Source organism: Danio aesculapii, chromosome 1 (assembly GCF_903798145.1).
Source record: "Danio aesculapii chromosome 1, fDanAes4.1, whole genome shotgun sequence".
NCBI lineage: Eukaryota > Metazoa > Chordata > Actinopteri > Cypriniformes > Danionidae > Danio > Danio aesculapii.
The window spans coordinates 32,477,427-32,489,646 of record NC_079435.1 but is presented as its reverse complement, the minus strand read 5'-3'; the positions used below and the strand labels follow the sequence as shown (position 1 = coordinate 32,489,646).

Sequence of the window (12,220 nt, the reverse complement as noted above, 5' to 3'; positions counted from 1 at the left end):
CGGAAAGCGATTTATGCGTTAAGAGGTGCCTATTTTGAACGCTTTACTATCGGCTGCGACGGTTTTGCGCGCTGCTTATGTGCTCTACACACCTCGCGTTTTAACCACCGGCTGCGCCTCACGTTTTTAATCGTAGCCGACTCCAGACTTTGACACCCTTGCGAAGAGAGGGGACAGGCTCATTGTTCACATTAACACACTCGTAATAACTTGACTTAGAATAAAAAAAGACTAAGATTCTTCTTTCATTTTATCTCATAGTTTTATGATTGATATGAGCATATTAACACAAGCTCAAATCAGATTGTTGTAAATTTGACTCAAATTATATAATAATAGCTGGTTAAATGAGTTTTTGTCAAAGAATATATTTTCCATGCACACATCCACTTTAAAAAGTTATTTTATCAAAGTTTTATGGTTTTATCAAGTTTTATTATGATTGATATATTCTAAAAGCAGTGCAAATTAGATTATTGTAAACTTGACTGAATAGTAAACTTTAAGAATTATTTATAATGTGTTAATATGAGATTTGTTTTCTATCAGACAATATCTTTTCTATTTTCCACAGTAAAAATTATTACATTATTATTATTATACTTTATAAGGGATTATTTTATTGTTTTATGATAATTGATAAGTAAATATAAATAGCAGTGCAAATTAATTTGACTTGTAAATTTGACTTAATAATATAAAAAAGTCTGTTTTGTGTTAATGTGACATGTTGCTGTCTGATATTACAGGTTTCATGCATAACCTGCCACTATAAATAAAGTTATTTTTTGAAGAATTTGACAAGTGGCCCTTCACTTAGTTTGCAAAACTTAATGTGGTCCTCAGGTCTAAAAAGTTTGCCCACCACTGGTATAGAGTGTGTTGAGAGTGCTGGTTATTCAATCCCAACATGTACAATCCCTGCTAGTACTGAGACTGAATCTTCATCCATCTGAACACAAGTCCACTTCTTTAACCATTAGGGCCAAGCTAAACAATAGACAGGAGGTTTAACCCATAATATCCAATGCTGATGCACCCAGGGGTTGGGGTGAGATGGTTGCAGTCAATCCTTCCCTGAGCCAATCCTTCTCAAGAAGTCTAATGGTCCTCATTGAAAGTTTGCAGAGACCCCCTAGTAGTCACTGGACCCTTGTAAAGATGAACACAAAAAACTATCATAGTGTTGGGCTGTAATACCATTCTGGTTATGACAAGATTGTCTACACAATCTTGCTGTATTGTTTACTCACAAGTAATGATTGGTCGCCAACATAAACAAAAAACAATTAAAGGTGCTGTATGTAAGTTTTTGATTCTTCTAAAGCATAAAAATTTCATAACATAATAAACATGTCAAGTGAACATACATGTTTATGTGAATAATAATGTGGTTATTTTAATAATAATTTCAACGTGTTGTCAAGCCTAAGTAAAGCGAAAGCATAATTCTCTTGAACAGCTCTTGCAATTATAGCACATTTGTAATCGGCCCATTGATACTTTCACTTTTCATAGAAAGATTAGAAATAGGGGAAATACTTAAACGGAATGATCGCTGGACAAAATTGTAAAATCCAGGAGAATCCTGGTAAAAAACGGGAGAGCTGACAGGTATGGATTAAAAGCATCAATACAGTGCTTGACCAATTCATAGGCTACGTGATTTATCCATTCATACGAGTGGCAATAGCCTACCGTGATTAGGTGCTACTAAGATCACATCTTAATAAGTACACAGTGGAGTTTGCATTAACCGCACACAGAAACTAACTTTAATTATATTCTAGCTCCAATCTTCAAGCATGGAAAGTCTCGTGACAAATTAGCCTAAATCTGAGGTAACAAACGAAAATGAAAGCCACGCAGCTTTACAAAACAAATAACTATATATATATCGAAAACACACTTTAAACATACATTCTTTTTAGCATCTGATGACCCGATGCACTAAATTTTCTAAGCACAGCAGTGTGCTTGTACACTTCAGAGAACAGCCGGAGCTGGTCACATTGGTGTTATTGTACACGTCAAAGGTTTAAACATTTTTTCTTTTATTATTTAGTAATTGTTCTGCGTACCACTAGACAGAAGTCCGCATACCACTAGTAGTAAACGTACCACAGTTTGAAGAAAAAAAAGGCTCCTACATCTTGAATGGGCTGTGCGTGAAAAAATTAAGAGAATTAAAATTTTTATATGAATTTCACATTGTACATGGCTATGAGATATCGCATAATATTGCATAATCAAAAACAACGTAAACATTGTTGCCAGAAAATAATACTAAAAAGTACCTGATAGTCTGTGGGAAAAGAGACAACTTTACCTCTATACAGTAGATCACGGTGGACTCCATACAAAGACTGGCTGCCAAGGAGTATCTAGATGAAAGAACAGAACAGAACTCTGCATAAGTCAGGTGAGCAGAACATAATTTGCTGTAAATAAACATAATATTCAATTAAACAAGCACATAGCCTCTCATGAATTAATGTATACATAAATGAAATTTAGGGACTTAATACACTCAGGTGTTTTCATAACATTGCCAAACAATGGGGACAATTGCTATACTATGAGAAACAACCAAAGACATGTGAAATTTAATTTTTTTTAATAATAATAAATTATATTCTTCCTGACATCAGAAAGTTAAGCCTTTGTATTATTGAATCAATTTACTAATAAACATTAAATATAAAAAGAAATCTCATAAAACAACATTTTAAATTACACACAAATAAATAATTCATTTTGCTTTGGATGATTTTCCACTTAATATTAAAATACATTAGCATACTGATACTGATATTATGTACAGTAAGTGTCTTTCCTCAAATTTCCCAAAGATGTGACAGAACAGTTGTAGATTTAAAGGGATAGTTCTCCCAAAAATTTTATCTACCATTAATTAGGGAAATTGAACATTATTTACAATATTAATGGCTTTTGGTCAAAAGCTTCCTCAAACAATACTCACGAATGTCTGCATTGCATTTGTAGTATTGTCACGTTTCTGCAAGGGCACACTCCTTGCTAAAAAAAGCTACACAATCAACGGCAGACATTTATGAGTACTGTTTGAGGAGACTTTAAATTAAAGCTAATAATATAGTAAATAATGTTCAATTTCTTACACAGACCAGTAGTTTTACTTCACAAGACTTTGGTGTCACCAGGTGCAATGGCTATTGATTTAGACTTGTTTGTATGTGTATTTTAAATCTAAAAAACAAAAATCACAATTGGCTGCCATTTATATGAATCAGCATTGAGCACAGATTCAGCCAAAACCCTTCTTTAATATTCTACAGAAGAAAAAGGGTAACTACATCTTTGATGAGCTGTGCATGAGTAAATTAATGGGAAATTTAGATTTTTGTCTGAACAGTCCCTTTAACAGTTGTAATGAAATTATTTACGAATATGTATGGTGTGTTGCTGTAATGTTTAAATAAATGCATTACACCAAAATCAATCATTATTAAAGCAAAAATCATAAATACTGTACTCTGTTGCATTAATATAAAAATATGCTAGACATATTTATCATTTATTATTTTTAAAATTAATTTTACAATAATTGATTGTAAGACAACCAGTTTTCCAGTAAGTTATGTGCTGTAGTCTTTTTTTATTATTTATTTTAATGCTTTAAACAACATACACGAGAAAACAAACATTATAATACTGTATAAATATAAATAAAAGTAGTAAACGTACAAAATGTAATGTTGTTATGGGAAGCAGACGGACAAGGAAGGTGAGTGAGTTATTAACGAAGTTTATTTACAACATATAAGCACATCAGGAGAACGGAGGAGAAGTGAGTGGAGTCTGGTTGTTTGTAGAGATCCTTGTTGGCAGGTTGGATGACTGATACTGAGGGAGACCGAATGCACACACCAGAGGGCTTGCGGGGAAGACAGACTTACGACAAATACAAGGCAAACAGGATACCGGGAACACTGGACAAACTAGGAGAGACAGAGAGCCGATAAGTACAAAATACTGATATCGAGGGTTTAGTGATTACCAGGAGGTGTTCACTCAGAGTCCGCTTCGTAGGAACGAGACCGGACACTGAGTGAAGTGAGGTGTGTGCTTATGTAGTGACTATAAGTGATTGGGTGCAGCTGTGTGTGGTTAATACTCAGGTGATGGTGATCTTTGCGTGATGCTGGTGGAAGAGCCTGGCCAATCCGTGACATTACCCCCCTCCCCAGGGCCCGCTCCTGAGGGCCTATACCTCCGACGCCGTGGTGGTCTACCACGTCCACGAGGTGCTGGAAACTCGGGGTGATTGGAGTGGAACTCCTCCATAAGTGCAGGATCTAATATATCTGATCTGGGGACCCAAGATCTCTCCTCCGGACCGTATCCCTCCCAGTCGACAAGATATTCCAGCTGACCACCACGACGTCGGGACCGTAGAAGGTCCTTGATCTTGTAGATGAATCCGAGTTCCGACATCAGTGGGGGAGGAGGTTCCTCTTCATGGCCAGGCTCTGTGGAGGGAATCAGAGGGTCGTGAAAGGGTTTGAGGAGTGACACGTGGAATGTGGGGTGGATTCTATATTGTGGTGGTAACTGTAACTTAAACGTGACGGGGTTGACCTGCTCCAGGATGGTGAAGGGACCAACAAATCTGGGACTAAGTTTTCGGGAGGGCAGTCGCAAGCGGATGTCTCTGGTGGAGAGCCAAACTTTCTGCCCCGGCGCATAGTTAGGACCTGGAATCCTCCTCTTGTCGGAGACCTCCTTGGCTCTGCGAACTGCCCTCTGGAGATGGTGAGGAGCATCGTCCCAGACCCTCTCGCTCTCCCGGAAACAGTAATCCACTGCGGGGACATCAGAAGGTTCGCCATCCCAGGGAAATAGTGGAGGTTGGAAGCCCAGAATACACTGGAATGGCGTAAGTCCGGTGGTAGGTTGCCGCAGGGAATTCTGGGCGTATTCCGCCCAGCCCAGAAACTGGCTCCAGGAGTTTTGATGACCGTGACAGAATGTTCTGAGGAACCGCCCCACTTCTTGGATCTTCCTCTCTGTCTGGCCGTTGGTCTGTGGATGATAGCCAGACGAAAGGCTGATGGTCACACCTAGGAGTCTGAAGAAGGCTTTCCATAGTCTGGAGATGAACTGGGGTCCTCGGTCCGAGACTATGTCTTCAGGTAACCCAAAGCATCGGAAGACATGGTTGAATAGGGTTTCGGCGGTTTCTAGGGCTGTGGGCAGACCCTTCAAGGGAATCAGACGGCAGAATTTAGAAAATCGATCGACAATGACTAAAATGCAGGTATTACCTTCAGATGATGGGAGATCTGTCATGAAGTCAACTCCTAGGTGTGACCAGGGGCGGTTTGGGATGGGCAAGGGATGGAGTTTACCTGCAGGTAGATGGTGAGGACTCTTTGACATAGCGCACTCTCTACAGCCTTGAACGTATCTCCTCACATCCCTCGCCATGTGCGGCCACCAAAAGCGTTGGGATAGCAGCGAGAGGGTGTTGTTGGTCCCGGGATGCCCTGTGCCCAAAGATGTATGGGTGGAATGAATCAGATCTACCCGTTGGTTTTCAGGAATGAAGCGACGATTGGGGGGACAGCCCGGCGGAGTCCTGGATTCGGGAGTGGCGATGACTGTAGGAGCGGACCAGGTGATTGGACAGACCGTGATCTGTTCTGGGAGGATTCTGGCTGGGGTCTCCATGATTTCCGGCTGATCATATATACGGGAAAGTGCGTCCGCTCGGATGTGCTTTGACCCAGGTCGGTAAGATATTGAGAATTGGAATCGGGAGAAGAACAGGGACCATCGGGCCTGACGAGGACAGAGTCTTTTGGCTTCTTTGAGGTACTGGAGATTCTTATGGTCTGTAATCACCTGGAAAGGATGTTTGGCTCCCTCCAGCCAGTGTCGCCATTCTTCCAGGGCAAGCTTGATAGCCAATAGCTCCCGATTTCCGATGTCATAGTTTCTCTCCGCCGGGCTGAGCTTCCTTGAGAAATAGGCGCATGGATGGAGTAATGCTGGTGTACCTTGATGTTGTGACAGGATGGCTCCCACTCCAGTTGTCGAGGCATCTACCTCGACCACGAACGGGATTTCAGGATCGGGGTGAGTCAGGAGTGGAGCTTGAGTGAAGGATTGTTTGAGAGCTTGGAAGGCTGCATCGGCTTCGGGAGGCCAGGAGAGTTTCTTGGGGTGGTTTTTGAGTAGGTTGGTCAGCGGAGCGGTAATGAGACTGTAGTTGTGGATGAATCGTCTATAGAAATTGGCAAACCCTAGAAATCGCTGGAGTTCTTTAATGGTTGTTGGTTTTGGCCAGGAGACAACGGCAGTCACCTTCCCCTTGTCCATGCGAACCCCTTTCTGATCAATAATGTACCCCAAGAACTGAACAGACGGTAGGTGGAAGGAGCATTTTTCAACCTTGAGGTACAATTGATGGTCTCCGAGGGTTTGTAGGACCTCCGCAACGTGGTGGCGGTGTTCGGCCTCACTCCGGGAGTAAATCAGGATGTCATCAATGTAGACTATGACGGAGATATGGAGGAACTCCCGGAGGACTTCGTGAATGAAGTTCTGGAATACGGAGGGGGCGTTGACCAGACCATAGGGCATGACCAGGTATTCGTAGTGCCCTGTAGGGGTCACAAACGCCGTCTTCCACTCGTCCCCCTCATGTATTCTGACCAGATTGTAGGCGCTGCGGAGGTCCAACTTCGTGAATATCTTGGCGGATCGGAGTTGTTCCAGGGCCGCAGGGACGAGAGGAAGGGGATACCGGAACTTAATTGTTCCTTGATTCAGAACTCGATAATCGATGCATGGACGCAGCCCTCCATCCTTCTTGGCCACAAAGAAAAAGCTTGAGGCAGCGGGTGACGTGGACTGGCGGATATACCCCTGACTCAGTGCTTCCTGAATATACTCCTCCATGGCCTTAGTTTCCGGAAGGGACAACGGGTAGATCCTACCTTTGGGCATAGGAGCGTCTGGCAGCAGGTCTATGGCGCAGTCCCATGGCCGATGTGGAGGTAGCTGGGAAGCTCTCTTGGGGCAAAAAAACGTCTTCATATGCAGAGTAGATCTTCGGGATTTGAATGGATCGTTTATTGACTTGACTTTCGACAGACGTGACATAGATGATAAGTGGTTTCTGAAGTTGAACAGGTAGGTCGGGAAAACATCTGGTTTTGCAGTCTTCACCCCATTTCTTTATTTCTCCTGTGCCCCAAGAGAGGATGGGATCGTGCTTCACCAGCCACGGGCGCCCTAGAATGATGTCCATGGATGCACCCTCCAGAACCAGAAATTGGATCTCCTCCTTGTGGAGCAATCCCACTTGGAGATAGATAGGTTCACATTTGCGATGGATACGTGCCTGGGAATGGATTGCGTTGGATCTGGTAGACGTGCGTCGAGGCTTCGGTGTTAAGATGGAGCTGGCGACAGAGGGCGTACGAGATGAAATTTCCAGCTGACCCGGAGTCGATGAGGGCCGTGACTGAAACAGATACAGAAGGGGTAGTTAACTGGACATTGGTGGTGAGAGGATGCATTTTTTCAATGGGAGAACTGAACACACTCACCAAGGGACGTGCTGGACGAATAGGACAGTCCAGCCTGACATGTCCTTCGGCACCACAGTACATGCATAGACCCCGGGTCAGCCTCCTCTGTCGCTCAGTGATGGGGAGTCTACCAGATTCCACGATCATTGGTTCAGGTTCTGGAGGGACTGCTGGCTCTGGCGAACGGAGGAGTGCTTGGGGAACAGGTGGAAGATCGTGCTGGTAGGCCCTCAGACGATCTGAACAGCGGAGGGATTGTTGGATGAATTTCTCCAACCCCAAGGTATCGTCGAGGGCTGCTAGCTGTAGTCGGAGGCTGGGCTCCAGTCCGAGCCGGTAGGTGGTGAGGAGAGATCGCTCATTCCATCCGCTAGCAGCAGCCAGAGTACGGAACCGGAGCGCATAATCCTGAGTGGACATGGCTCCCTGTTTGAGATGGTATAACTGTTCTCCAGCTGCTACTTCTGCATCTGCGCGACCAAAAACCTCCTTAAAGTACTTGATGAAAGCTTGAATGGAGCTGGTTACCGGCCCAGACTGTTGCCAGATGGTTTCTGCCCACCGTAGAGCCGATCCAGAGAGAAGGGAGATGATGAATGCGATTTTGGACCGATCTGTGGGATATAACTCAGGTTGCATGGTGAATATGAGAGAACATTGCAAAAGAAATCCATTGCACTCCTCCGCCCCGCCAGAGTAGGGCGCTGGTCGAGCCATGGGGCTGGATGAGTGGGTGGACGTTGAAGAAGTGCTCGGTGCTGGTGGTGCTTCGGGAAGTGGAGTAGATGGCAATAAAACTCTCTTCAACGAGTCCACCAACTCTTGAATGGGATCGTGAGTGCTCATGCTGTTGATTGTAGAGGTCCGGTCTTCTGTTATGGGAAGCAGACGGACAAGGAAGGTGAGTGAGTTATTAACGAGGTTTATTTACAACATATAAGCACATCAGGAGAACGGAGGAGAAGTGAGTGGAGTCTGGTTGTTTGTAGAGATCCTTGGTGGCAGGTTGGATGACTGATACTGAGGGAGACCGAATGCACACACCAGAGGGCTTGCGGGGAAGACAGACTGACGACAAATACAAGGCAAACAGGATACCGGGAACACTGGACAAACTAGGAGAGACAGAGAGCAGATAAGTACAAAATACTGATATCGAGGGTTTAGTGATTACCAGGAGGTGTTCACTCAGAGTCCGCTTCGTAGGAACGAGACCGGACACTGAGTGAAGTGAGGTGTGTGCTTATGTAGTGACTATAAGTGATTGGGTGCAGCTGTGTGTGGTTAATACTCAGGTGATGGTGATCTTTGCGTGATGCTGGTGGAAGAGCCTGGCCAATCCGTGACAAATGTATTGTAATTCTTTTATTAAATTAATAAAAAAATATTCTTACAATTATGGACAAACCTGTAAATAAAAGTATTATTATAGGTACAATTTTTTTGTGTTTAGAGAATAGATTTAAATCGCAAACTATTATATAATGTTGAGGGTGCACTATCATCATCTGTTTACAAACAGCCGTTGGTCATGTTGACACGTCACATGACCACCGGCTGTTTGTACACAGATGATGATAGTGCACCCTCAACGTAATTTTTTTTATAATAGTTTGCGATTTAACTCAATATTAATCTGTAAATACCAAAAATATTGTACATAACAACCCTGTACATTTGTTACACTTGTTATTATACGTCTGTTTACATATTTACTTGTTTTGCTCGGTTTTAAGCTCAAGGTTCATTTGTCAGTTGTTGGTAAGTATCATTTATTGACGCTAACGTTAGCCTTTCGACGTCGTTAGAATTAATTTATTTATTTTTACGCATGTGCCATCTCTTTAAGGATTTTTTAATGTAAAACCCTAACTTTTTGGCGCATTACCAAATGTTACGTTACAAATGTTTAAACTGTATTTTTTTATGACCAAAAACCGTTAATCTGTGTCGACCGTGGCTTAATTACATTAACCGAATGTTATTAAATATTTATGTACTTATGTTACTGTAGTAAACCATGGTTAATTATCGAAAAAGTTAACTGACGTGGTCTATCAGCTGTTGGAGCGGGAAAAAATTTAATGTGTCTGATTGGTTTGGGTCATCAGCGCTGAGAAAAGTAACACGTTACGTTAAATGAGTTATTAAATTAAGTTTAATAAGCATTACGTTTGATATGGTTAGGTTTCATAAGCAAGAAACAGACTTTACATGATATAATCATAAGACTCACTCCATCCCTGAGGACTAACGTTAACTGCATTAGTTAGTTAGTAACCAGTTTCAAAATGCTATTATAAGTTAAATTGAGTGTTTGTGCGTGTGAGAGAGAGCGAGAGGTAAGGGTCAGCATTAAATACTAAAACGGGCTAAAATCGCGGGCTAAAATTTACTATGTGATAAAATAATGCTATGAATGAAAAGAAATAAAGCACCTTGTCGAAAAAGTAACTCGTATTACGTATAAACCCATGAAGCTCGTGGTCGTCGTCGTCCTCCTCCTCTTCTTCGCATTGTAATTCGCACAGTTAGGCTATTTTACTATAGGTGTATTACTGCCACCTATTGATTAGGAATATGGGTCAAAAACAGGAGCACAAACTACCCTTGAGCCCACTAAATTTTGCACAAGCTTTGTCTTTTTACAGTTATGCATCTATTGTTTTTATATATGGTACTTAATCCATAATTTTGATATGATGAATGCATATTGTTTCAAACACGTGGAAATAAACTATGCAGAGCTGTGGCCCTCCAGGAACTGAGTTTGACACCTGTGATCTAAATGAATGAAAACTTCCCAAATAGAGCTTTGGTGAACTTAACTCTCAATGTCAGATAGCTTTATTTTTCCAATATCGTGCAGCCCTAAATGTCATAACTAAAAAAAAAAAAAAGGGTTTGTGTATTACAGTTAATAATATTGTGAATATTTTGCTACCTTTATCTCAGTTGGTGTTGTTTAATTGATTTGTATTATTTTATAAAAGGAATAAAAACAATATAATAAAATACATAATGAGTCTTGTACACAAAAGCGATGCTTATCTGAATAATTTGCTACTGCTATTGGATAAGTTGATATAGTTAATTTTTTTAATTCATTCAAAGGGTTAATTTATTTCAAGACGTTAGGGCTTGTGCAGAATAATGGGTACCCATTTCTGTCTATTTGCCATATTTTGAACTCAAAATATAGCAGTCGCAAAGAGATTTATTGAATTGAAACCGATAAAATATCAAACATCAAAATAACTTTACAGCATGCACTGTTTTTTTTAATATTGTAGGAAAGAACACTAATTATTATTTTAGCATAATTATTTTTGTGGAATTTTAAAGAGACTCTGAGTTTGTTTAAAGACTTTGTATAAACTTTCAACAGGTGCTGCAATTGGCTCGATTTGGAGGAAAGGATGTGAGGGACTGCGTATATAAAGTCCTTGACAGGTAAGCTTTAAAGTATTAGCGGTACACTGACCATGTAATAACACAATCAAAATTACTCATTCATTCATTAATTTATTCATTCATTTTCTCCACATATAGTGTACTTAAAGTGTTCACACAAAACATGAAAAAAGTAATTAATTAATCACTTACCCTCGTGTCGTTCCAATTCCCTGAGACAGCAAGGCAGGCTACCCAACTCAAAGTCCAGAGGTTCACCAAAAATATCTTCAAAGTAGTTCATGTGTCTTTCGTTTAGAATATTTTTAGGCTACGAGAATGTTTTTTTTCTGGACGTTAAACAAAAACAACGACTTCATTTAACAGTTTTATCTTCTCAGTGCCACTGTAGGCGTTCACATATCTTGCTTGGTCGCATGGCCGGCGCCTCTGACGTATCACCTTGGATGTTTGTGCACGCTTATCCGGGGTCGGAGGGTACCTCAAACTCATATTGTATGCTAGCCTCACCTTGAATATTTCTTAACATTAGGCCTGAGTAACACAAGTAGTGTTTGCAAAATGCCCCTTGTACTGTAATGGTGACAAACCATACTGTTGTAAAACAACTCCTCCAGGAAAAATAGTTTTGAACAAGACTTGACTGTTTAAGATGAAAGAACGAATTGTTTATTTTTCTGTGCTAGTGTTGTAAGGAATAAGGGATAGTTTAAAAAATCATATGTACTTATCTCTTGCTGTTGTCTGTGGGCCAGAATTGACTGAAAATCTGCAACTGTTGGTTTAGACCTATATTATTTTCATAACGTTCATTACTCCAATAAGGCAAGCAGCAAAAATTAAATTACAATGTACAAACACTGGCCCAACTTGGTGTAAATTAGTATGAAAGACTCCCAAATATTAAGATGCATAATTCATTGCTTTCCTTAAAAACGTTGTTATCAGTGTGAGAAAGGGAACTCCAACTCCAAACAATTCACCAATGCAATTTCATTATTTACTTATTATTATTTATTCATTTATTTACTAATTTACTATATAAGGACCACAAGATTGCAAATCGCTTAACACCATAATCAGTGAATAATACAAATTTGTACTCATCTCTACAGGCTCTTCAGTAATCGTCTCATGTCCCATTTTAACATGAAGGGAAAGGGGGACAAGGTGGCCCTTGAGACCTCCAACATTTACAGAGCAATGAAAGGTATGCACACATTGGT

The 12,220-nt window shown here is 41.0% G+C and overlaps 1 long non-coding RNA gene across 1 annotated transcript; it reads right to left on the bottom strand.

Annotated features, from left to right (window-relative positions):
- Positions 1–771: 771 nt before the first annotated feature.
- LOC130244873 (uncharacterized) lies at positions 772–2,387 on the bottom strand. Its single transcript, XR_008839268.1, has 3 exons — positions 2,330–2,387; positions 2,122–2,162; positions 772–1,152 (listed from the first exon to the last, which is right to left on the bottom strand). It is a non-coding gene; the product is annotated as an uncharacterized LOC130244873 (long non-coding RNA).
- Between the last annotated feature and the right edge of the window lie 9,833 nt (positions 2,388–12,220).